General features: G+C 43.4%; 1 long non-coding RNA gene across 2 annotated transcripts in view; it reads left to right on the top strand.

The window, feature by feature from the left end:
• Positions 1–12,743, top strand: part of LOC134296291 (uncharacterized) — a 33,612-nt gene extending 20,869 nt beyond the window's left edge. The window contains exons 3-4 of one of the 2 annotated variants that reach the window (XR_010002978.1): positions 3,535–3,611; positions 12,508–12,743. This is a non-coding gene — a long non-coding RNA (uncharacterized LOC134296291). Of the gene's footprint in view, positions 1–3,534 lie in introns of both variants that reach the window. The other variant, XR_010002977.1, reaches the window with a different exon arrangement.
• The last annotated feature ends 10,911 nt before the right edge of the window (positions 12,744–23,654 follow it).

Below are 23,654 nucleotides of genomic sequence, written 5' to 3'. Positions count from 1 at the left end.
CTGGCACACAAGTTTTAATTGTGCAAAGTTCCCCTGGCCACCACTGAGACTTGGGGTTCCAGGCTCAACTATGAATCCAGGAGAACCCCCAAGCTGCGAACTTGTGTCTTCGGGGGAGTGTGACCCAGTCCAACATAGGCTGTAACCCTATGTCCTGTTCGGCCTTGTGACTGATTTTTGCATCAAATTTTAAAGCTTTCATTTTAGTAAGTTTCTAGTCCTTATGGGAGCCAAAATATGGAACATAATGTGGAGACACTCTTCTTTGAAATTGTTGTGAATAAAGCATTTTGCCCTAGTCTTTCAGGTGCAAGGAAGAGCAAGTGAGGGATAGAAGCAGCAGAGTGTACAAAGCAGGAGTGGATACTCTGTGAGAGCAAATAGTGAAGGAAGGGAATAGGAGGGAAAGGTGAGTGGGAACACAAGAAGCAAGTGAGGGTCCACTGCAAGGGAGCATTGTCAGGTGAGGGAGAAATAAGAGGGAAGGGAGAGAGATCAGTATGAGTGGCAAAATGCAAGAAGTAAGAGAAGTGTGAATTACAAGGTGAGGTAAGATTAAGAGCAGGAGGGAAGGGAGAGTAAGCAGGGTAAGTGGTGGATTGGCAGGAGATGAGGGAAAGGTCAAATGTCTGATGTAAATGGCAACATACAAGAAGAAAGACACAACTGAGGCCCGGGAGGGGAAATATAACAACAACAACAACAACAACAATAATAATACACTTTATTTATATTCCACCACAGCCTTCTCCCCTAGGGGACTCAGAGCAAATTACAAATTTTATATATATAGGCAAATATTCAATGCCTTTACAATCATATACAATGAGACACACAAACACAAACAAAGGCAAAGGCTTCTCTTTTCATTTCCGGCTTCTGGAGGCGGTACTCATCTCTGGCTCTGGGGAGGTGCTTTCCTCCATTTTCAAGCCAAAGAGCCTGTGTTGTCACCTCCTGGTCATATGGCCGGCAAGATTGTTTGGAGAATCTCTTTGCCTTTTCCCGCTGAAGCAGTACCTATTTGTCTACTCACATTTGCATGTTTTCGAACTGCTAGTTTGGCAAGAGCTGGAGCTGACATATGGAAGCTCACGCTGTCTTGCAGAATCGAATGCCAACCCTCAGTTCAGCAGTTCTGCCAACCTTCAGGTCAGCAGGTTCAGCAGCACAACAGTTTGACCCATTGTGCCACCTTGGAATGTGGACGGGATATGGCTGAGAACTGCAATAAAAGGTTGCAAGAAACAAGGGCAGGATGCCATTGGTGTGAGATGAAGTGATGAAAGGAGAAGGAGAGAAGGAAAAGTGGACATTGCGAGTGATGGAATGAACAAAGCAATGGAGGAATGGTCTGTGAGCACACAATGTGAATTAGAGGGAAAAAAGATTTGAGAGTTGCAGTACAAGAAGAAAGAGAGGGACCTATGGGGGCGGGGGAGGAGGTTGCAGTACTGTAGGAGAAATGCAACAATTAATGTGCTGAATTTTCAGAATTAGATTACATATTTGAATAATTTGCATAATTAAAACAATATTTAGAAAAAATGGCCAGATTTTGAGAAGGTGCGATTAAGAAGCAAGGCTGTTCATAATAGGGAGAAGACTTAGAAAGCTCTCATTCATAGAGTAATCACAAGTTGAAGTCGACATAAATAAGATTTAAACAACAAACAGCTTGTTGATGTGGGGCCGGCGGTGCTGTTTTGCTTTTTGACTTAAAGTTTCAGAATTCACTAGTCAGCATGAACTGTGCTGGCTGTGGAAACTCTTGGAATGATTGTTCCAGATTGTAACATTTGCAAGTTCTGCACATATAAGAGTAGATATGAGGCAGGTGTTCCAGATCCAGCCACGATGCCTGGGCCAAACACTTGGCTACCAATTAATCGTTCCAAACTCTTTCTTTAGACTAAACAGGCCTGTTTCTATTCCACCGCAGTTAGTTTCTGACACCTCAGGGAGGGAAGGAAAGGATGTTCATCTTTCCGAAGAAAGTCTGAGGCCAGAGGTAGGAAGCCTATCAGCAGGTGGGAAAGCACAACCTGAGCAGCACTTGGAGGGAGACTTTTCCAAAGATGATGTCAACGTCTCCTTGGCTTCCGCATGGCCCAGCCTTTGCCCCTGCCAACTTGGAGCAGAGGGAGGCAGCGGAGCAGAGCGCAGCCGGCAACGCAATGCCACACAAACAGGCACTGGGCCCAAAAAGCCTCCCTTTTCCAAAGCTCGTCAATCACCTAGGGGGGAAACACTGCCATTTTCCCAAATCAGAGCAATTTTCCCAAATTAGCAGAGACTTTGTTGTTATTACCCCCATCCATCCCGTGTTTCCCTTTCAGTGATGGATCACACAAGAGTGGCCGAGCCAATTAACGGAGCTACTGCCTGGTAGAGAACTGGGGACGGTGCCAGGTTAACTCTTTCAGCATCAGAGGGGCACGCAGAAGGTCTTGGCTGGCATTTGTGCTCCACAAAAGCCTCTTTTGTCTCTGCAGTTGCCAATTGGAAAGGAGAAGAAGGATTCTGGGCTAGCATCTGATGTGACTTTGTTTGCTATCAGGGAGGGACCATTTGTACTTTTTGTTTAAACCCTATAAAGCCACAATTTTTGCAAATGCTCTATAAATGTTTTGCATCTACTGAAACCAAACAACTTTAAACACAAACTATTCTCTTTGCCAGAACTAAGAACGAATGTGGATTTTTATCAAATAGTAGTCTATAATTTTCTCCTTCTTCAGAATCACTGTCACATGAAGGTATCAATTTGCAGAACATATGGGAGACATCTGACCAGAGGATGTTTATTTGTTTCCACCTGTGGCACAACCCATCATTTTTTCCATCTTCATGCTAGAAGCAAAAGTACCTCTGCAAGAAGCTGATTTTGGTCATAAAGTTGAAGAATGTGTGTTAATTTCCATCTCCCAATGGCACTACAGTTTCTGTTGCAAGTGGGCTAGGGAACCTGCAATCCAGAGGAGGCTTGCAACCCTTCCCATCTTTTATTACAGCTGTAGAGCCCCTGGTGATGGCGCAGTGTGTTAAAGCGTTGAGCTGCTGAACTTGCAGACCAAAAGGTCCCAGGTTCAAATCCCGGAAGCGGAATGAGCGCCTGCTGTTAGCCCCAGCACCTGCCAACCTAGCAGTTCAAAAACATGCAAGTGTGAGTAGATAAATAGGTACTGCTCTGGCAGGAAGATAACGGTGCTCCATGCAGTCATGCCAGCCACATGACCTTGAAGGTGTCTACAGACAACGCCGGCTCTTCAGCTTAGAAATGGAGATGAGCACCAACCCCCAGAGTCGGTCACAACTAGACTTAACGTCAGGGGGAAACCTTACCTAGAGAACCTACCAAGAGCACCACAACTGCTATCTTAATTTATTAAAAATTGACTAAAAACAAAGATATTCCTTTGCCACATAGTGTGATTTAAAAAAATCTGTTTCATGGAAAATTTTAAACAAGCAAAAATTATAGTGATGATTATTTATATCAGAAATAAATTTGTGGTTACTTCCTAATTTCAGTGGCGTGCCCTGACAAGAGAAGGATGCATCTCACAGCAAGTACCAACAAGAAAGTAGCTGGTCTCAGAACATGAAAGGTACTCTCTCCTGCCTTACACAAATGCTACAATTGAATGCATTCCATTAAACCCTGAGCAATTTGAACAAACAGCTGTAGTCAAGACTGGCATTTACCTATAGGTTACATTCTTTATAGTAAGACCTCACAGCACAATCCTACCGTATCCATTCAGATGTGAGTTGAATGAGACTTATGCCCAGGTACAAATCTGCAGACTAAAAGTCTTAGTTTATTTCCTATCACACTCCATACTTGAGCCAATGACAAGCAGATACACAGCACTAGAACGGCACTAACATATCTCTCCTCTTAATACCACCAATACTGAGAGACCTGCTCAGCATCTTTTGTGCACTCCATTTCCGTATAACACAGAAGAGTCACTCTTCAGAGAAAGCTAATGAAAATAGAAGATGCCTTATACCTGATTCTCTGCTTCGGAAAATTTCCAGCAGGAACATTCTTTGTCTGATGAATGGCAGTGAAGCCCTGGGTCACATTCTCAACAGATAGCAAAACACAGACAGATCTTCAGAATATTCAGCAATTGCCTTATTTCAGCGATAAAGGCAACCTCTGAGAAAAAAGATAGTTGTAAATAGGATGCATAAATGAAAACAGGGAGTACTGGTTTTCTTTCTGCTTACCCATTTCCCAGAATCCCTGACTAAACAACAACAACAACAACGCTTTCCACAAAACTGAATCAAAGGAAGGACAGCCTAATTTGGGAGTCCATTCCTAGTAGTGGCCAGCCAGAACTAGGTGGGGGCTGTCAAGTTGATGGGTTTTAATACCAGCACTTGGAGAATTCTGGAAACTGGTGTTTACAAAAAGTAATTGTTTCAAGCTCCGACCTCTACTACCTCACTTGCAAAGGTGAGTGACTGAGTAAATAATTGAGTGACATAAAAACCTGGTAATTTATGCCAGTCTGACAGCTATAATGTGTATTTGTTCAGATGAATGGGGAATGGAGCCCTTTGACTTGCCGGATAAGAGACAGAGAGGTGTAGTGGTTTGAATTGACTATGGCTCTGGAGGACCAGGGTTCAAAGCTAGGAAAAACCATTGGGTGACCATAGGCACATCACACACTCTCAGCCTCACAGGAAACCAATAGTAATCCCTCTCTGAACAAATCAGGCCAAGGAAATCCTTTGATAGGTTCACTGTAGGGTTGCCATAAGTCAGAAATCACTAGATAGTACAACACCAGCTTACTTGATATATGGAGACATTATATCTAGCAAAAAATAAATCATCTAATTTTTTTCAGATTAAAAAAACTGGTTTACCCATGAATTTTAACTGGTTTTAACTGGTTAAACAAATCCCCATGCTAAGTCTATGAGAAGCAAAAACTAGAGTTCCTCCAAAACTGCAAGCACTATCTCAACCAAATTTTGATAATTTGTTCACACTATCCGTACCTACCTTTCCGCCAATAGTTGCAATAGCCGACAGAGTGGAAGCGACCAAGTTTTGACATTGTGGATGCTTAATCAACATTTTTGACATGAAGACTATGTATTCCAAAACCACTGGCATCAGAACTGGACTCCCCAGGCTAAACTCCATTAGTAAAACGTAAAGTTTAAATACAGCTATATAACAATTATGATAATATGTGCTTGCTTTAAATGTTTATACTTTAATTTCTCCTAAGCTATCAAATATTTTTGAATAACTAGGTACTAGTTTAAAAGTATTTTATGTAGTTTTTAAAAATGTAATAATATGTGTGGATTATAGATCTTCATTTTTAAATATTCCAATTTTAAGTGAAAAATATGAGATCTTTCAAATTGCTGTGTTTCTGATTCTAATCAAAAATTTGTGAAATTTGAACACAATTATAGATTTTATTGTGTAGCTTCATTTTTTTACCCCATGTAATTATCTTTAATAGTTTTTGAAATATTATTTTTTAAAACACCCGAAAGCAGTCATGTCACTGCTCTTTTGCTCCTCCCCCTCTCTCTTACATCTGCCTTCTTACTTCTCCTACTGGGGTATAAAAGGTAAGTATGAAAGCAGAAGTATGAAAGCAACTGTGAGTCCTTCCTTCCAAACACACCTGTCTTACTGTGCAGTTGTCTGCTATCTTGAGTTGCTGCTCTGAGACTTAAAGCCTGGTTAGTTGCTGTTAGTGTTGCCTTTCATCCACCTGACTCCAGAAGATGCCTAAGTGTCTATCAAAGCAATTGAAAATGTTTGAGTTCATGGCAAAAAAACAAACAAAAAACAAATGTTGAAGACCAATAAGGCAGCAAGGTGAGAACTATTGCAACAGCTGGTATTGATTAAGACACCAGAACATGCACACCTGGACTGCAGGTGAAAACTGAGGAAACTGTGGAAACGGAGGGGTCTACCACAGGTTCATCTAATCCAAGCCCATGTAAAGAACCATGTAACAGCAGCAAAGACAATAAGCTCTGTTATTGTTAGACCTTGGACTTTATCTGTTTCTGATGGCCAAGAGAAAGCTCAATTAGTGCAAAATCCACAAACTCCATTGCTAGGATATGTATTTCCTGTGGATAAGAAGAGGCATCTAAGTTTTCAACCCAAATGGTTCAACAGATTTCCCTGGTTAGCCTACTCATTTCAAGTACAAGATGCACTCTGTAAGTACTGTGTGGTGTTTGGATGAGAAGTTGGGGGTAAAGGTGGTCATCAGAAGCTTGCTGCATTGGTTGCAAAACCATCTGTGTGATGGAAAGATACAATACAAGTCTTCAATGCACACCAAAAAACAGAGTACCATCAGAGCAACTTGTGCTTGGCTGAAAACTTCTTCCTAGTTCACAGTGGAAAAGATCTTAATGTAACCCATCATCATGATAAATGAAATAAGAAGAAAGCAAAAAAAAAAAAACCAGATAGAAACTTCTGCCAATTATGGAAACTATTGTCCTTTGTAGCCAGCAAAAACTGGCTTTAAGAGGGAGCAATGATTCAGGACGTATTACCTGTGAAGAACCTTTGCAGAATGATGGTAATTTCAGGGCTTTGTTGAGATCTCATGCCAGATCAGGAGACACTGACATGAAAAGTCATCTTGAAACTGCAGTTATTAATGCCCAGTGTACTAGTCCTCAAATACAGAATGAACTAATAGACATTTGAGGTGACAAGACTGAGTCCAAAAATCATTGAAAGATACAGTGTATCATGGTGTTTCTCTGTTTTGGCAGATGAAACTTTGGATGTGAGTTCCTCAAAAAAGTTATTGCTCTTGGTAAGGTACCTTGAAGCTGCAGGAATAAGAGAAGATTTTATAGGCTTTGTGAAGATAAGTGATATGACAGGTGGAGAACTTGCTGGCATTATTTTGAAAAAACTTGAAAAATTGGGCTGAACTTGCAAAATTTGTGTGGACAGGTCATGATGGAGCTGCTAATATGAGTGGTCATATTAGAGGTGCACAGGAAGTTGTCACAGAAGTATCCAATGGTTGTCTATATCCACTGCAGAGTTCACTCACTAAATCTAGCCTTATGAAAGACTTGCAGCATCCCACCTGCCAAGGAAACTTCCAAGGATCAATATAATCTCTGTGCAATTTCCTCAGAGCATCAACCATCAGACTGGAACTGGAAAAAAAATGAGACTGTTTTCCTGAACCAAGAGCAAACTATCTTTTGCGCTTTGTGAAATCCATTGGATTAAAAGGCATGGTGCAGTTTTATGTTTTGTTGAACCGTGCAGTGTGGTGATGAGAACACTTGAAGAACTAAAAGAGAGTCCTCTATACAACTGTGAGACTGTGAGACACCAACACCAACTGAATATTATAGGCTAAATTTGTACATCCCATTTCTGGATTATTATTTTTTTTTGCAGCCAGCTTCAAGAAAGGTTTACAAGGCACAGAGAAGTAGTTCAGGAACTGCAAATGTTCTTCCCTATTAATTGTGGCCTTTTAAAACCCAACTTGAACAAGTGCAGAGAACTTTACAATGAATTCCTTCAAGACACTAACATGCTATCAAAAACTTTGACCTGTGATGTAGAAAATGGAAAAAGATTACACCTGCAGAAAAACCATCAAATGCACTGGAAGCATATCTTGTCTGTGATAGACAGGTTTTTTTTCAATTTTTTTTCATGTCAGAAGCGACTTGAAAAACTGTAAATCACTTCTGGTGTGAGAGAATTGGCCATCTGCAAGGACGTTGTCCAGGGGACGTCCAGATGTTTTTGATGTTTTTACCATCCTTGTGGGAGGCTTCTCTTGTGTCCCCGCATGGAGCTGGAGCTGATAGAGGGAGCTCATCCACACTCTCCCCAGGTTGGAGTCGAACTGGCAACTTTCAGGTCAGCAACCCTACCTTAAGTCATAGTCCTCTCAGCACAAGGGTTTAACCCATTGTGCCACCGGGGGCTCCTATTTGTGATGAAACTTCTTCTGATTTCTGCAACATTGCCAGTGTCAACAGCCAGGTTGTTTTCAACTCTTAAATGTTTTAAAACATACATAAGAAGCACAATGGGATAAGTTAGATTGACTGGACTTGCACTCTTGAGTGTTCACCAATAGTTACCGATGGAGCCTGATTTCTGTTAAAGTGAATTGATACAGTTTTCAAGTGTTTCCAACAGGTGTTTTGGTATTCTCTTGTAATCACTAAATTGCCAATTAAGAGTCCTTTTCAGGTTTTTTAGACGTTAAACTTTGTAGCTAAAATAGAAATTTGATTAAATTAAGTCTATATAGAAATATAGAATGAATAATAGAATTTAAATAATTTTGTGTTATGGACCTACTTTTCATGATTCGCTAAAAAAATAATAAAACGTATCACCTCCCCATTTTTTTCTGGCTGCAGGCTTGTATTTAGCCACATCTGCTGGTGGTATGAACAACAGGGATGGAAGGCACAGCTTTCCAAAAGTAGATTTAAAAATTGAGGAAACAACATTTTTGTGTGCAAAATCATGGCAATGTGAGTACAAAAATAACAAATGAACAGAAGAATAATGGATAAAATCCTTGATGGAACATACCATGCCTGGCATTCTATTTCCAGTGCTTCTAAAATATCTCTGGAAAACTACACACAGTTTACAGACAACAGGCTTCTTATGTTTCTGCTGTGCAAAAGCATATTCCGTGAAAAGGTTTAACAATACTTAGCCTCTAAAATTTTTCCCTCAGCCTTTTCCCACTAGTTAGTTAAAAAAAGGTAACAGACATATAAGCAGTGGCCGTATATGCTGTTACTTCCCAAAGAGAAGTCCTGGGCCTCACTAAACTACAAATCCCAGAAATCTGCAAGAGGCAGTCACAGCATTTAAAGTGGATGAAAGTAGATAAATGCTCAAGTGTGATGAGGCCCACAGAAGCTAAGTCCTATGATGAAAATTTGTAAGCACAGGCATGTTTGTAACGGAGAAGAAACTATTAAAAGTTCATCTGATAGCCCTCTTCAAAAATGTGAAAGCTGTCATGTAAAGGATGGAGCAAAACTGGGAGTGGTGTGGGTTTGATGTTACTGTTCTTGCTGCTGTTACTGTTGTTCCAGAAAGAAAGGCCTTGGAGTAATTTATTAAAATTAAACCTCTTTCCCCCAAAGATTTTAATCAAATATTAGACAGAACCTCTTGATGGTGCAAGATGTTAACAGTGGAAAGACTACTTCAAAAGTTAGTAATCTCTTCATTTGAGAGTTTAAAGCAGAGACTACATGGATACCTTTCAGAGGAACTGCAGGATACATTGGCAAGGATTTGTCCAGATCAGTGGTTCCCAACCTGTGGTCCCCACGAACTAAAATATGGTCTTGCCATTACTAAACAGTTGCAACAAGAGCGACTGGTCTTGCAACCCCTCTTATAGTGCCGAGGCAATGGGAATGTTGGGAGGGGAAAAGCTGACTACCCACAAAAGGCGGGACAACAAGCCTCCTGACTGCTGCTTCTCCTCCTCCTCCCTCCTCTGAGCAGAGCCATTTCATGTGGCACCTGGAAGCGGGGGGCTCCTGTTTGTCTTGGAGTTATTTGGGGTGCTGATTCAGAAAACTGCATTTGATAGACTACATCAGCTCTAGATTATTAAATATGGTTTTCTGTGGGCAAGCAGATAGTGACTACTGAATGGCATATGTTCTGTATCAGAAACTAGAGCTGATGTTGTCTAACCAATGCAGTTTTCTGAATCAGCACCACAAATAACCAAACCAAATCTAAAGTTGACCAAAAACTGATTCATAATCCTTTTGGCAGTAATGTTGGAGAGTGGTCCCTGGTCAAAGTGGTCCCTGGTCAAAAAAAGATTGGGAACCACTAGTCGAGATGATCTTATGAGATGCCTCCTAACTCTAGAAGTCTATTCTTTTTATTTGAAGAAAGATATCTGGGTTCTTTGAAAAGAACTGATTAATAATAATACAGCTGTTGTTCTAAAAGTAATTGAGAAAAGAACAAAGACGTATGACATCCTACTTCAGCCTTTTATTCTCTAAGATTTCCTGCCAGTTTTCTTCAAAAATCACTCATTCCAAGTCCACAACCATTTCTCCAGTGCCTTTTCCTTTGAACTCAGTCCAGCCTGAAAACATTTCTTTAGAAGCTGCAGTGCACCTGTTGACGCCTGACCTAGAATCAACTGGAGTAGGGAAGTTAAAATATGCCAGAAATAAAAAAAAATATTTCACTCTGTCAAATCCCTCTCTCTCTGCACCATTGTAATTCCCCGATCTGTAAAATGGAAGTAACATCATTTGCCTGGAATCTCAAAGAAGTTAATACTAGGTATTTCCCACAAGATACTGGAAGCTATATATTGTATCTCAACACTGAGGACAAAGATGGATGTTAGATAGGCAGATAGATAGGCCTGTGATGGCACACCATGGATAATAAGTAAGTAGTACGCCCATTCTTCAATTATCCTCCCTTGCTTCCTCATATGAGATCAGCTGTTGCACAGTTCCCTCTATGTTGTCCACTTCCTGCCCCCATTCTGGCATCCTTCCTCCCACCCTGAGCAAGCTGCAAAGGGAGGCTGTTCTCACACAATCAGACCCTTTGATCAGTCAAACAGAAATGGAGGCCAGGAATGGAAGGGGGAAGGAGAATGACAGAATCAAAGAACAGTGGCCTCACTTTCTCCATGAAAGTCTTTCTTCTACCCATGATATTTGGGTTCTTCTCCTCTGACAAATAACCCCCACCACCCTGTTTCCAAGCACTAGGCTTAATGGGGTTGAACCTCCTGGGTCAAAGTGAATTGGCTTTTTATGAAATCCTCACCAGGCTGAGCCCTGAGCCCACAAGGAAACAGTACTCAGTTTCTGCACCTTGGCAGCAAAATATGGGCTGGAATGAAAAGATAAGGAAAAGGAACCAGAATACTGTCTCCAATTCTGGACACCGCAGTTGAAGGGAGATGTTGACAAGCTTGTTCTGTGCTGCCCTGGAGACTAGGATGCGGAACAATGGCTTCACACTACAGGAAAGGAGATTCCACCTGAACATAAGGAAGAACTTCCTCATTGTGAGAGCTGTTCGGCAGTGGAATTCTCTGCCCCGGACTGTGGTGGAGGCTCCTTCCTTGGAGGCTTTTAAGCAGAGGCTGGATGGCCAGCTGTCGGGGGTGCTTTGAATGAGATTTTCCTGATGCTTGCAGGTGGTTGAACTGGATGGCCCATGAGGTCTCTTCCAACTCTACGATTCTATGAACTCCCCCCTTTTGGTCCTTAACACGGTCAGATCCCTATTGTCACCCTACAATGAAGATTCCATAGACCAGTGGTTTTCAACCTTCCTAATGACATGACCCCTTAAAACAGTTCCTCATGTTCTGGTAACCCCCAACCATAACATTATTTTTGTTGCTACTTCATAACTGTAATTTTGCTACAGTTATGAATCGTAATGTAAATATCTGATATGCAGGATGCATTTTCATTCACTTGACCAAATTTGGCACAAATACCCGATACGCCCAAATTTGAATACTGGTGAGGTTGCGGGGCATTGGTTTTGTCATTTGGGAGTTTTTGTTGCTGGGATTTATAGTTCACCTACAATAAAAGAGCATTCTGAAATTCACCAATGATGGAATTGAACCAAACTTGGCAAACAGAACTCCCATGAAAATGCTGGAAGGGTTTGATGGGCATTGACCTTGAGTTTTGGAGTTGTAGTCCTTATGCATTTTCTAATGGGAGCATTAAAAAAACAAAATGAAAGACTGACTTTTTTTTGATAAATAGTGTTACAAATTACCTAAGCTGCTTCTGCTGCTGCTGCTGCTTCTGCTCCTCCTCCTGATGCTGCTGGGCCACTCTCAGTCCCACGTCGCTTGGGCACTTTCGTCCTTGCCTTGAAGGGACTTGCCTGCACGAGCCTCCCTCAAGCCTTGCGTGCTCTCCTTCACCTGCTCATGCACACCATGCTACCAAGTGCCAAGCATGCCTACTCTCCCCTCCCCGCATGGAGTCTCAGGAACAGTCCTCCCCTTAGCTGAGAGGCCAGCCAATCACAGAGGAGGAGGGCTTTTGATGGGAGGATTCGTAGTCTGTTTCCAAAAAGGAAGAGAAGGACAGGCGGAAAATCTTCAACCCTCTCTGCCAAAGGGGTTCCTAAGACTATCAGAAATATTTGTTTTCTGATGGTCTTTGACGACCCCTCTGACACCCCCCTTGCGACACACGCAGGGTCCTGACCCCCAGGTTGAAAGACGCTGCCATAGACAATCCAGTGAGATTTGGTCAGGAATGGGTTTTTGTAATGCTCTTGGTCTGCACAAGACATCAAATGCCAGCCAAATCATTTCTGACTTTTTGCTGGGTGCAGTCTCTGAGCTTGCTGGGGTTCAAAAGGCAGAACGTAATGATTTCCTCAACTGAGAGTAAAATAACCTTCCAACAGACACCTTTTTATTGTTTATTTAACAGGTGTACAAGTTCTCAATTTGACCATGTACAAGAGTTTGGCATCTTCAAAAAATGCAAGGAGAATAAATTCTCAAGGCCTAACAGGATGGCTGGTACAAATTACTAGGGCCTATTGATCTGGAAGTATGTTGCTTATTCTTTTGTCTTTCCCAGTAAAACCATCACTTGTCTACTGTTTCTGACATCCATTGTAAAATCAAAGACCTCTAAATAAAATAATGAAATACAGAATGTCAACCAAATTGTGTATGTTATTTATTTGTATGCTGTCTTTCTCCCAAAGCAGCCCCAAGATGGTTTGCTTTTTTCGAGTTTCTGTTAGCAGTGATGTTAAGAGTGACAGCTGTAGGCCATCACCGCTGTTGTTATTATGTGCCTTCACATTAATTCTAATGGATGGCAACCATGTCCTAGGGCAGCGGTTCTCAACCTGTGGGTCCCCAAGTGTTTTGGCCTACAATTCCTGAAATTCCAGCCAGTTTACTAGCTGTTAGGATTTCTGAGAGTTGAAGGCCAAAACATTTGGGGACCCACAAGTTGAAAACCACTGTCTAGGGTTTTCTTGGCAAGATTATTCAGAGGAAACGGAGAGACTATTACATCATGAAGGCCACCCAATGGATTTCCATCACCTAGACTACTCTCAGACCACTACATGTAATAGACTAACATCTATAATGAAAATTAAGCCTTTCTACCGTTGGTCCAGATATACACATTGCCATTTTCCCAACTAGAGCAGTGTGAGAATCGCGTGGACCTCCAAGTCCACAAATCCCAGCAGCCCTAGCTGGCAGAGACAATGATGAGAAATGTTTGGTGTTCCAATCCAACAACATCTGGAGGACTGCTTGACCCCCCCCCCCCCCACCCGCCCTTAAAGAGTCATCTTCCAGTATCTATACTTTCACACAATCAATGTGATATCATTTCAGCTGTTGCAATTTCCTAATGATATCTTTTCATCTTTATGGCTTGGTTAGCTCTTTCATTTTCCTCTTAAGCTGGTTTCCAGCTGCCTTCATATGGCCTAGGCATATATGTCTGCCAAAACGTCTGCATTGATTAATCATGGCAAGACATTTAGCTCTACAGGCTGGAATAGCCTCTTCTTGAGTGTTGGTTAAGCCCACCAAATTGAAATCTGGATATGTGTCTTCACTTTTCTGTCTTCAGACACTCTAAATTCCCTGTTGGCAAGTGCATCAGGATCTCAGTTCTTCATAAGAACTGGTCGCTTCACCCACTGGCTACTACCATAAGCAAGTTCTGTATATAAACTCTGTATTGGGGAGAGTGATATTTACCAGCTTAGTACTATAGTGCATCCTTTGCGCACAGAAGTGAAATCTTTTGTGGATTTGGATGCTGTTGAATTTTGCTGGATGGCCAACACATGTACCCATGCTTACTCGTAACAGGATATGTTTACTTTATCACATTAGTCACTCAAAAAGGCCATTGCAGGATTTCTCTTTTTTCTGTAGGTAGCAATTGCTTCATGGGGTGTTGTTGCTTTTACTAAAATATCAAGGGCCTTAAGTTATTGGGAGGGGGGAGTCTTTCCATACAAAACATCGCTGATGGGGACCAATAGCTTCCCTGCTTATTTTTATGTCACAAATGTTCAGTAAATAAGCAAGTTGGTACAAAAAGTAACTGGACAGAGATGAATTCATGAAAACCAAATGTATTTTAGTAAGATAGATAGATAGATAGATAGATATTTCACATAATAATTGAGGGCTGATCAGATGCATTTTTAGAGGACTGGTTCCTCAGGTGCTCTAGTCTCAAAGTAGAGAGTAAACAGGAATGGGATTAAGCATGTAGGTAACTTTTAAGACTACTTTCTGTGGTCTTTTGTTTTTTCACTGATTTTTTTTCATGTCAGGAGCAACTTGAGAAACTGCAAGTCGCTTCTGATGTGAGAGAATTGGCCACCTGCAAAGACATTGCCCAGGAGATGGCCGGATGTTTGATGTTTTACCATCCTTGTGTCCCTGCACTTCAGGAGAAGCCCCTCTTATTGTTTAGGGCCAGCCTCTCTGCAAAAGGGTGTGGGGGGCTCCCAGTGACATGACATTCTGCAGATGGTTACAGAGGAGAAGAGTGTAATCCTCATTCCAAAATGTCTGGCTGTAGCAGCTGTGGGTAAAGCAGCTGGAAACAGTTGGAAGAGGAAAGGGTTATAGAGGCACATATCAACACATGGGATCCAGCAGCTGCTCCATTTCCTATCAATGGTTTGCAAGCAAGCAGTTTAGAGTTGGAAGTTCTTCACAGAGAACGTTCTTCCTCAGAACAAATGCCACCTGGACACAAAGTTACCAAGCATATCTCTCCTCCTTGAGCTGCTTTCGGACAAAGAGATCCTAGCACTACCAATTAGTACTAGACTCTTGACTCTGGAGGCCAAGGTTTGAATTCCCAATCAGCCGTGAAAACCCATTGGTTGACCTTGGACAAGCCATACTGTCTAGGTCCCAAAGGAAAGCAAAGAAAAGTCTCCTCTCAACAAATCTTGCCAAGAAACCCATGTTTTATTTGTTTATTTATTTATTTAGTATTTATATTCTGCCCTTCTCACCCTGAAGGGGACTTAGGGCAGATCACATTGTACACATACAAGGCAAACATTCAATGCCATATGAACATAGAGACAGAGACGGTTTTGGTAAGTCAGAAATCACTTGAAGGCACTCAACAACGCCAAGGCTAGTGATGGCTTCCAACCCTACCTCCTCCATGGGTTCCTTGCATGGTCTTGGTCAAGTCCCTGTTTTTCTCATTCCAAGGTGTACAACTACAAAATAGACAGAACAGTGTCCGAGTTCCATGAAGGCTATGTTCCTAGTGTCAATGTGCCAAGAAGAGAGGAGGAGACCAGTAAGAGACATTCCCTGCAATGGATGAAATGTTCTTTGGGGGCTGCCAATGTGGTCCTAGCAAAGGATTTCCTCGGGGCTTGCTTGTCATTGTAGGCGGTCCTTCATGGTTGAGGATGATTGTCTTCCAAGGGTGGAATCTTGGTGATGGGTCCATAAGTGACTGTAGAGAATTGTTCTAGATCCACATTATCTTTCACAATGAAGACATATATTTCCAGATGGAAGGTGGTCCCGACTAGCATTTGCTTAGCATGCATTTCTCCCTCTTCAAATCTGCAGCTGCGGTGGCACAATGGGTTAAACCTTTGTGCCAGCTGGACTGCTGACCTGAAGGTTGGGTTACTGACCTGAAGGTTGCCGGTTTGAATCTGTGAGACGGGGTGAGCGCTCATCTGTCAGCTCTAGTTTGTGGGGACATGAGAGAAGCCACCCAGCAGGATGGTAACATATCTGGGCATCCCCTGGACAACGTCTCTGTAGATCAGTGGTTCTCAAACTTATTTGGCCTACCGCCCCCTTTAAAAAAAAAAATTACTCAGTGCCCCCTGAAAAGGGGGCGTGGCTTAGAGGGGTGGGCGTGGTTCCTGCTCAAGAGGGCAGGGCTGAGCTTCTCCCCTAGTCCAAGATGTAGGGCTGGGAGAGGGAGGTGGGCGGGGCCACAAATGGGCAGCCAGGACTGGGATGGGCAGAGTTACGCGCTCTGAGGCAGGCTGAGCTTCTATCCCTGTCCTGGGGTGCCTCCTAGGACACTGGGGGCGGGGCTAGAGAAGGGGGTGGGGCCTCTTCCCAAGTGCCTGACAGGGCTGAACCTCTATACCCCACCCGCGTGTTCAAACAAGCGCCTCAGGGGATGTATACAGAGGCTCAGCCCTGTCTCGCACTCTTGGGAAGAGGCCCCATCCCTGGCCATAGCCCCGCCCTTTAGTCCTAAAAGCCCTCTCAGTAAAGAGATAGAGGCTCAGCCCTGTCTCTGGCTTTTGGAAGGAGGCCCCTCCCACTTCCCTAGCTCCACCCTCTGTGTCCCAACAAGCACCTCAGGAGAGGTATAGATTCTCAGCCCTGTCTCAGGCTCTTGGGAAGAAGCCACACCCACTCCTCTAGCTCCGCCCCCTGTGTGTCCTAACAGGCGCCTCAGGTGCTCAGCCCTGTCTCCAGCACTTGGGAAGAGGCCCCACCCCTGTCTCCTAATAGGTGCCATCACCGCCCCCCTGGATCGCTCCAGTGCCCACCAGGGGGCGGTAGCGCCCACTTTGGGAATCACTGCTATAGATGGTCAATTCTCTCACGCCAGAAGTGACTTGCAGTATATTCTCAAGTCTGACATGATTTTAAAAAACCCTCCACAGTATTGTTGGTAATAGCTGACCTCCAGTTAGAAGGCTCAGGTGTTTATGTCACATTAGCTTTAGGCCCATCTTTAAACCTCCGATTTCTGTTCTTGAGCTGAGAGTAAAGTAAGTGCTGTGGGAGAGGGTGATGGGGCCTTCAGGGATTGCAGGGCTGTTGGGGCCTGTGAAGGTGGCCCTGGAGAAGGGTGTCCTTGGGGCTGCCAAGGTGGTCCTGGGGATGGGTTGGGCGGGTTAACCGCGCTTCCTATGCCAGCCAGGCCTGGAGGAGCTCTCCCTGCCTGGTGGGGCCGCCTCAGCACCCACCCAGCGCTCCTTCCCGTGGGTTGGCGGCCTTCGTCGCCAGGACTTGAAAGGGGCCCCAGCCGACTGTCAAGGCCGGCTTCCTGCCAACATCACCGCAGGCGGCTTCGCCCGGAGAGTGTCCGCCTGCCCTCTTTGGCACCAGTTCAGAGAGAAAGCCAGGGAGGGAGGGAAGCAAACAAGTCGTGCCTCTCCCGCCCCGCCAACGAGGAGTCCTGGCGGGGAAGAAACTCCTGGGTAAAACGTAGACACTGGGCTTTATTGATAGACACCTTCTCTCTCTCCCTCCCTTCCTCCCGGACTTCTTGGCCAAGGAGAGACTTCCCAGCCAAGCAAGGCGTGGCGGCGGCGGCGGCGTGTCCTCTCGCCGAGGGTCAATATTTGCCAACTCGCAGCCAGGAGGAGAGCCGCTTCCCGGGAGGCAAGCAAGCAGGCCTGCCGCGCGTGGAAGGGAGCGGATCGGGCGCGGAGGGGAGGCCAGGGGAGGGGAGGGGAGGGAAGGGAAGCCCAGCCGCGCCGCCCCAAAGAGGGGCACCCTCTCGGCCCCAAGGCGGAGGCACCCAGAGGGCGGAGCAGCGGCCCAAAGGAAGGCGCGGGGGCCACAAGGGGATCCTCCTGCCTTGTTTGCGGAGCATTAAAGGCACTTGGGAGAAGGGGCTTCCGCTTCAGGCATTGTCGTTTCTTGTGGGGGCCTTCAAGCCCTTTCCGACCTCAGGTGACGCTATCCTGGGATTTCCTGGCAAGATTTCTTTGACAGTGTGTTGTCAAAGGCTTTCATGGCCGGAATCACTGGGTTGCTGTGAGTTTTCCGGGCGGTATGTCCATGTTCCAGAAGCATTTTCTCCTGACGTTTCTCCCGCATCCATGGCAGGCATCCTCAGAGGTTGTGGCATGTGGGAAATTTCAACAGAAAGGAGGAAACCATGAAAATGAACAAAATCTGGTTACCAGGATTAAAAAAACTCTAACATCAGGACAGTAAATAAAGAATAATACTCTGAAAGCAGAAGAATTCCAAACAAGGATCAATCAGAACCCAATGAAGGATTCCCCTGGCAGGAATAAGCCAGACCTTAAAACCAAAATGCTATTCAATGCTAATCAAGGTGGCCAGTTGAAACATTCACACCTGCCTCAAAGAGACAAGAGTTCTTTTTCCCACCCTGGATATTATTCCACAGATATATAAACCCCACTTGCATAGTTTCCAACATACCTCACAACCTCTGAGGATGCCTGCCACAAATGGGGGCAAAATGTCAGAAATCGTTTACCACTGTCTTCCTCAAAGGGTGAGGCTGGATATACAATGCCCTATATCATGGGATCTGATCCCAGATTATCTGCTTTGAACTGGATTCTATGAGTCTCCACTGCCATGTAATCTGGGATCAGAACCTGGGCTATAGGACAGTGTAGAGGGGAGCTGAGAGTGTGCGACTTGGGCTGGTTCTACACTCTGCAGGATTAACGCACTTTGGCACCTCGTTCTCTGCCAGGGGCCCATGTGAGTTGTAGTTTGGGGAGGCACCAAATGTTATGTCATAACATGACACAGTTATATAAATATAAATTATACAACTATAAAGTTTGGAAGAGAAAACTAAAGATCTTGAAAAAAACTACAGCTATCATGATCCCTGGCCATTACAGTACTGTCACATTGCACTGATTCTACAGTGCACCCCCTGGTCATCCTATACAGCACCTTGAGTTCACTGGAGGAAATGTGGGAGAGCCAAGATGCTATCATGGTTTATGTGCTGATCTATAGAACACTGAGACTGTGGCTTGAACCCCTGCTTGGCCATGGAGACCCATTGTGTGGCCTCTCTCACATTCTCTCAGCCTCAGAGGAAGGCAAGGACAGAAATGCCTCTGAACAGATAACGCCAAGAAAACCCTCTGACAAGGCACCTAAGGTCCCCCATCAAAAGGACTTGAGGACACAGAACAACGAGAGCCAGTGTGGTCCCATGCTAAGTAGGAAACTTCAATCTCAGGCATGAGGGTTCACATTCTCACTCTAGCATAGAAAAGTGACCTTAGATAAGTAGTATTTTTTTCAGCCTTAGAGGAAGGCAAGGATAAACCCCCTCTGAATAAATCTTGCCCTGTGGACACAAAGGCACACAAAAACAAGTAAAAGATAAAAATTATTTCCACATATGCATTGCCGCCCTTCTTGGCTGGCCCTTGTGAAATTCCCCTGTGCCGCTTTAACTTCTAACCCTTCCATTACTATCCAGTTGCCACTGAATAGGATCCCTAGCAGCTCTTTAGCATGGTTTCTTGCAGTCTTGCTGTTCCATCTCAGCAAAGTCAGAAAACCATGGCGTGCAGGCCAAGGTTTCACATAGTCAGTTCATCCACATGCTGCATTTCTTTCTACCTTTCCCTTCCTTCTCTCCCAGCAACCCAGCTAACAGGTTGAATTACTGAAAGGCCCATTTCCTCTTAGCTGGACCTCACAAAATTAAGGCCATCCTGTTCCCCTTTCCTCATTAAAATCAATTGGAGGTAATTGTACTTAACTCTGTAGAGAATTGAAGCCTTAATATCCTTAGGATACCACTGGATAGCACATCACTCAGATCGGGCACCTATTTTGCTGCACAAATGCCTAGTTACTTTGTTGTCAGAAATATGGCAAAGATGTTCTGCCCTTTTATGAGCAGCATAACAGATGGAATTTAAGCAGGAAGAGGAAGCTTCAGCAGGTGTAGTTTGCCGTTCAATTGAACTCTGCTGCATAACTTTTAAACGTCAGAGTCCTGCTCTGTTTTGCATCTGGATACCATAATACTATTTCCTAAGGGAAGAGGAAGGCCTCTGAACAAATCCCCCCAAGAAAACCCCAAAATAGGTTCACATTAGGACTTGAAGGCACAAACAACTAGGGAAGAGTATACTAATAAGCCAAAAGGAAAAGAGCCTTATTAGATTTTCCCCATCTGGGAATTCCTATATTGTTTTCGAAAGCAGGAAAGAAGTGATGTACTTCATTCGCTTTCTGAAGATTTCATACACTAGAAAAAATGAAATAGTATTTTACACAATTATTGCCCTACCTTCAGCTCTGAATATGCCCGTTACATCCGGCTATTGGTTATTTGTTGTTGTTGAATTATGTTTTATGATGTTTTATGTTTTACATGTTAATTCATTGTAACTGCAATGTATTTTATGCTAACTTATTTTAATGCTGTTTTACTGGGATTCGTCCCCATGTAAGCCGCCCCGAGTCCCTTCAGGGAGATGGGGCTGTATATAAGAATAAAGTTGTTGTTGTTGTTGTTATTAAATTTTAAAAAGGATTTTCTAGATGTATGTATGGAAGTATTATAAAAATATTTGGTAGTTGTGAAGTCTTAGCTCTGCCTCTTCCTCTCCTTTGCTTTAGTTCCCCCTGTTTATAGGTAGATACCTCCCTTTGTATTAGTTTTGGGTGGAGCATAAAAAAAACTCCCTAGAGGCCAGCCTTAGTTGGTCTATGCCATTTGCATGTACGGAGCTCTCTTGCTAGACTCCTCTTTCTGCAGCAGAGCTACAGTGACCGGAGGCTTGGGCATTGTCTGGTAATCCTAGGTCCAAGCAATCCAAAACAGGGATCCTTAGCACCTGCATTCAGCCAGTATTCATATACCACCAGTCCCAGAGACAACAGAAGCTTTTGACCAGCTTAAGCTTCACAAGGAAGAAGATTGAGACAGCTTATGAGCACCAGTTTGTAAACCATTGCTTTGCATCTGAGGCAGATGACTTTCAAGGACTCCAGAGAGATGACTGCAACCAGCAAAATCTCCTTTTGAAATGTATTATCCTAAGTTATCTTATTGCGGGGACATGAGAGAAGCCTCCCACAAGGATGGTAAAACATCAAAACATCCGGGCGTTCCCTGGGCAACGTCCTTGCAGACGGCCAATTCTCTCACTCCAGAAGCAACTCCGGTTGCTCCTGACACGAAAAAAAAAAGTTATCTTATAATAGTCCCGGGTGAAGTTAACTCTTTATTCATCATGTTTTCAGTAAACTCATTTTGGTTATCTTTTCACCTTGCCTAAAGTGCCTCTGTATGTTAAGGGTCTTGATCTTAACAGAAGATATACAGACAGCTCCCGAGTAAAGCCAGACACTATAGTTTTTCTCAAAGACTTGGGAGTGCCATCACAGTACTTTTGGTACTGGAAATAATAGTTATTATGACCCAAAATGAATTATATGTAAAATCCATAACCTGGAAATGAAACCATCTTGATCCACAAATACACATATACTACACACATGCAGTTCCAACAACTACACAAAAAGATAGTGTAGTCTGAGCTATGGGCCTCTATCTCAGATCTACTAAAGGTTCACTCAATGGTCTTGGTCTTGGATGAGCTACTTTCTCTCATTTCACATGGTATCCCAGTTGCAGCAGATGATGACAATCCCTTATATGAGGTTCTATTTGCATCCTAGTTGGAGTTCCAGTGGCAAAGTGCATTAAAGCACTGAGCTGCAGACCGAAAGGTCCCAGGTTCAAACCCCGGGAGCGGTGTGAGCGGCCGCTGTTAGCTCCAGCTCCTGCCAACCTAGCAGTTTGAAAACATGCCAATGTGAGTAGATCAATCGGTACCGCTCCGGCAGGAAGGTAACGGCACTCCATGCAGTCATGCTGGCCACATGACCTTGGAGGTGTCTACGGACAACGCCGGCTCTTTGGCTTAGAAATGGAGATGAGCACCACACCCCAGAGTCAGACATGACTGGACTTAACGTCAGGGGAAAACCTTTACCTTTTACCTTGCATCCTAGTTAATATATAAGATGTGTTTTGGATGCTTTTTAATGCTAACATTTTGTCATCGGTACATTAAGTTTCTTTACAAATATTTGGGCCAAGCATTTACCACAGCTAGTTTACTGTATACATAAATATTTGAGAATATTAGTAATATTTCTCAGAAAAGTCATTATTTCACATTTTCTGTCTTAATTTTTCAGTGGTTGTTAACACAAGGAGAACAGCCCCAAATTTCTATTACTGAATACATACAATTTATATAAGGGCTGTGGTATAGTTATTCTCTTCATCTCCCCTCTCACTGGGTCTCTGTGCCAGTCCCAGCTATCTTAAATTTGAGGGACAAATTGCAAGGAGGTGATGGAGCCTAAGCTAACAGAAGATATGCAATAGAAACTTCACCCTGTCAGATGGAAGTGTTTTATATGCGATTATCCAAACAGAGAGTTCTCCCTCATCTGAAATACTGTATGTACTTAGACGACTCATCTCCGAAAGGATATTGTCAAATTGGAGAATGTTCAAAGGAGAGCCACAAAAATGATTAAGGACCAGGAGAAGCTCTCCTGCAAAGAGAGAGATTTGAAAGATTTGGATTGTTTACTTTAAAGACTAGACGATTAAAAGTGGCAAGGCTAAAGGTCTGTAAAATAATGAATGGTATCAAGAAAGCAGATCAGGAACTATTTCTTTCTGTTTTGTAGCACGGGAGTATGATTGAATGGTAAAGATGGCTGTGTTCTAACAAAGAAACACCTTTTTGTCCTGTGCGGTAAATTTAGCATGTAGAACGCTCTGACACTGGACAGAAGTATGTTCCAAGATCCAAAAGATACTTGATTAATCTAAGGAAGATTGGTGGAAAATTCAACCACCTTAAGCCCCTTCCACGCAGCTGAATAAAATCCCACATTATTTATTTGCGCTGGATTATATGGTCATGGACTCAGATTTATTTATTGTGTCAGAAGTGAACCGAAGGTACAAGTTGTAATGTATTTGAAAACGCAAACAAAGTTTTAAAAAAACTTGTCATTACTGTATACTAATTGTCCTTTGACCATTAGCTGGCCACTTGGAGTGCCTCTGGTGTTGCTATAAGAAGGTTCTCTATTGTGCATGTGGCATGGCTCAGGCTGCATTGTAATAGGTGGTCTCTGGTTTGCTCTTCTCCGCACTCGCATGTGGTGGACTCCACTTTGTGGCCCCATTTGATATGGTTGGCTCTGCATCTCGCGGTGCTAGAATGCAGTCTGTTCAGCACCTTCTAAGTCACCCAGTCTTCTGTGTACCCAGGAGGGAGTCTCTCATCTGGCGTCAGCCACTGATTGCGGTTCTGGGTTTTAGCCTGCCACTTTTGGACTCTTGCTTGCTGGGGTGTTCCTGCGAGTATCTCTGTAGATCTTAGAAAACTATTTCTTGATTTGGACTCAGATAACCCAGTTCAAAGCAGATATTGTGGGATTTTCTGTCTTGATATTCTGGGTTATATGGCTGTTTGGAAGGACCCTTAACCATTGTTTGATGCACCCATTTTTCAAAATACCTTTTATTGTTATTTTCTGTCAAGTTGACTTAAACTCATAGTGAACTTATGTTTTGATGCACTCTATTAGCCAGTGCATCATTGCAGTATGATGTTTAGCCTTGCTTCCTCTTCTGAATATTACTTAGGGTTTGGGGTTTTTTTGTTTTTTGTTTTTTTGCAATTCTTACTCTATAGATGGTGGAAATCTTTATTTTAAAATCTGTAGCATCTGCTTCTTTGCATGAAAGATTACTTCCAGTGCTCCAATGGTTACTGCAATCCCTTG

This window comes from Anolis carolinensis, chromosome 2 (genome assembly GCF_035594765.1).
Source record: "Anolis carolinensis isolate JA03-04 chromosome 2, rAnoCar3.1.pri, whole genome shotgun sequence".
NCBI classification, from domain to species: Eukaryota; Metazoa; Chordata; class Lepidosauria; order Squamata; family Dactyloidae; genus Anolis; species Anolis carolinensis.
This window is presented reverse-complemented; position numbering and strand designations above follow the sequence as displayed.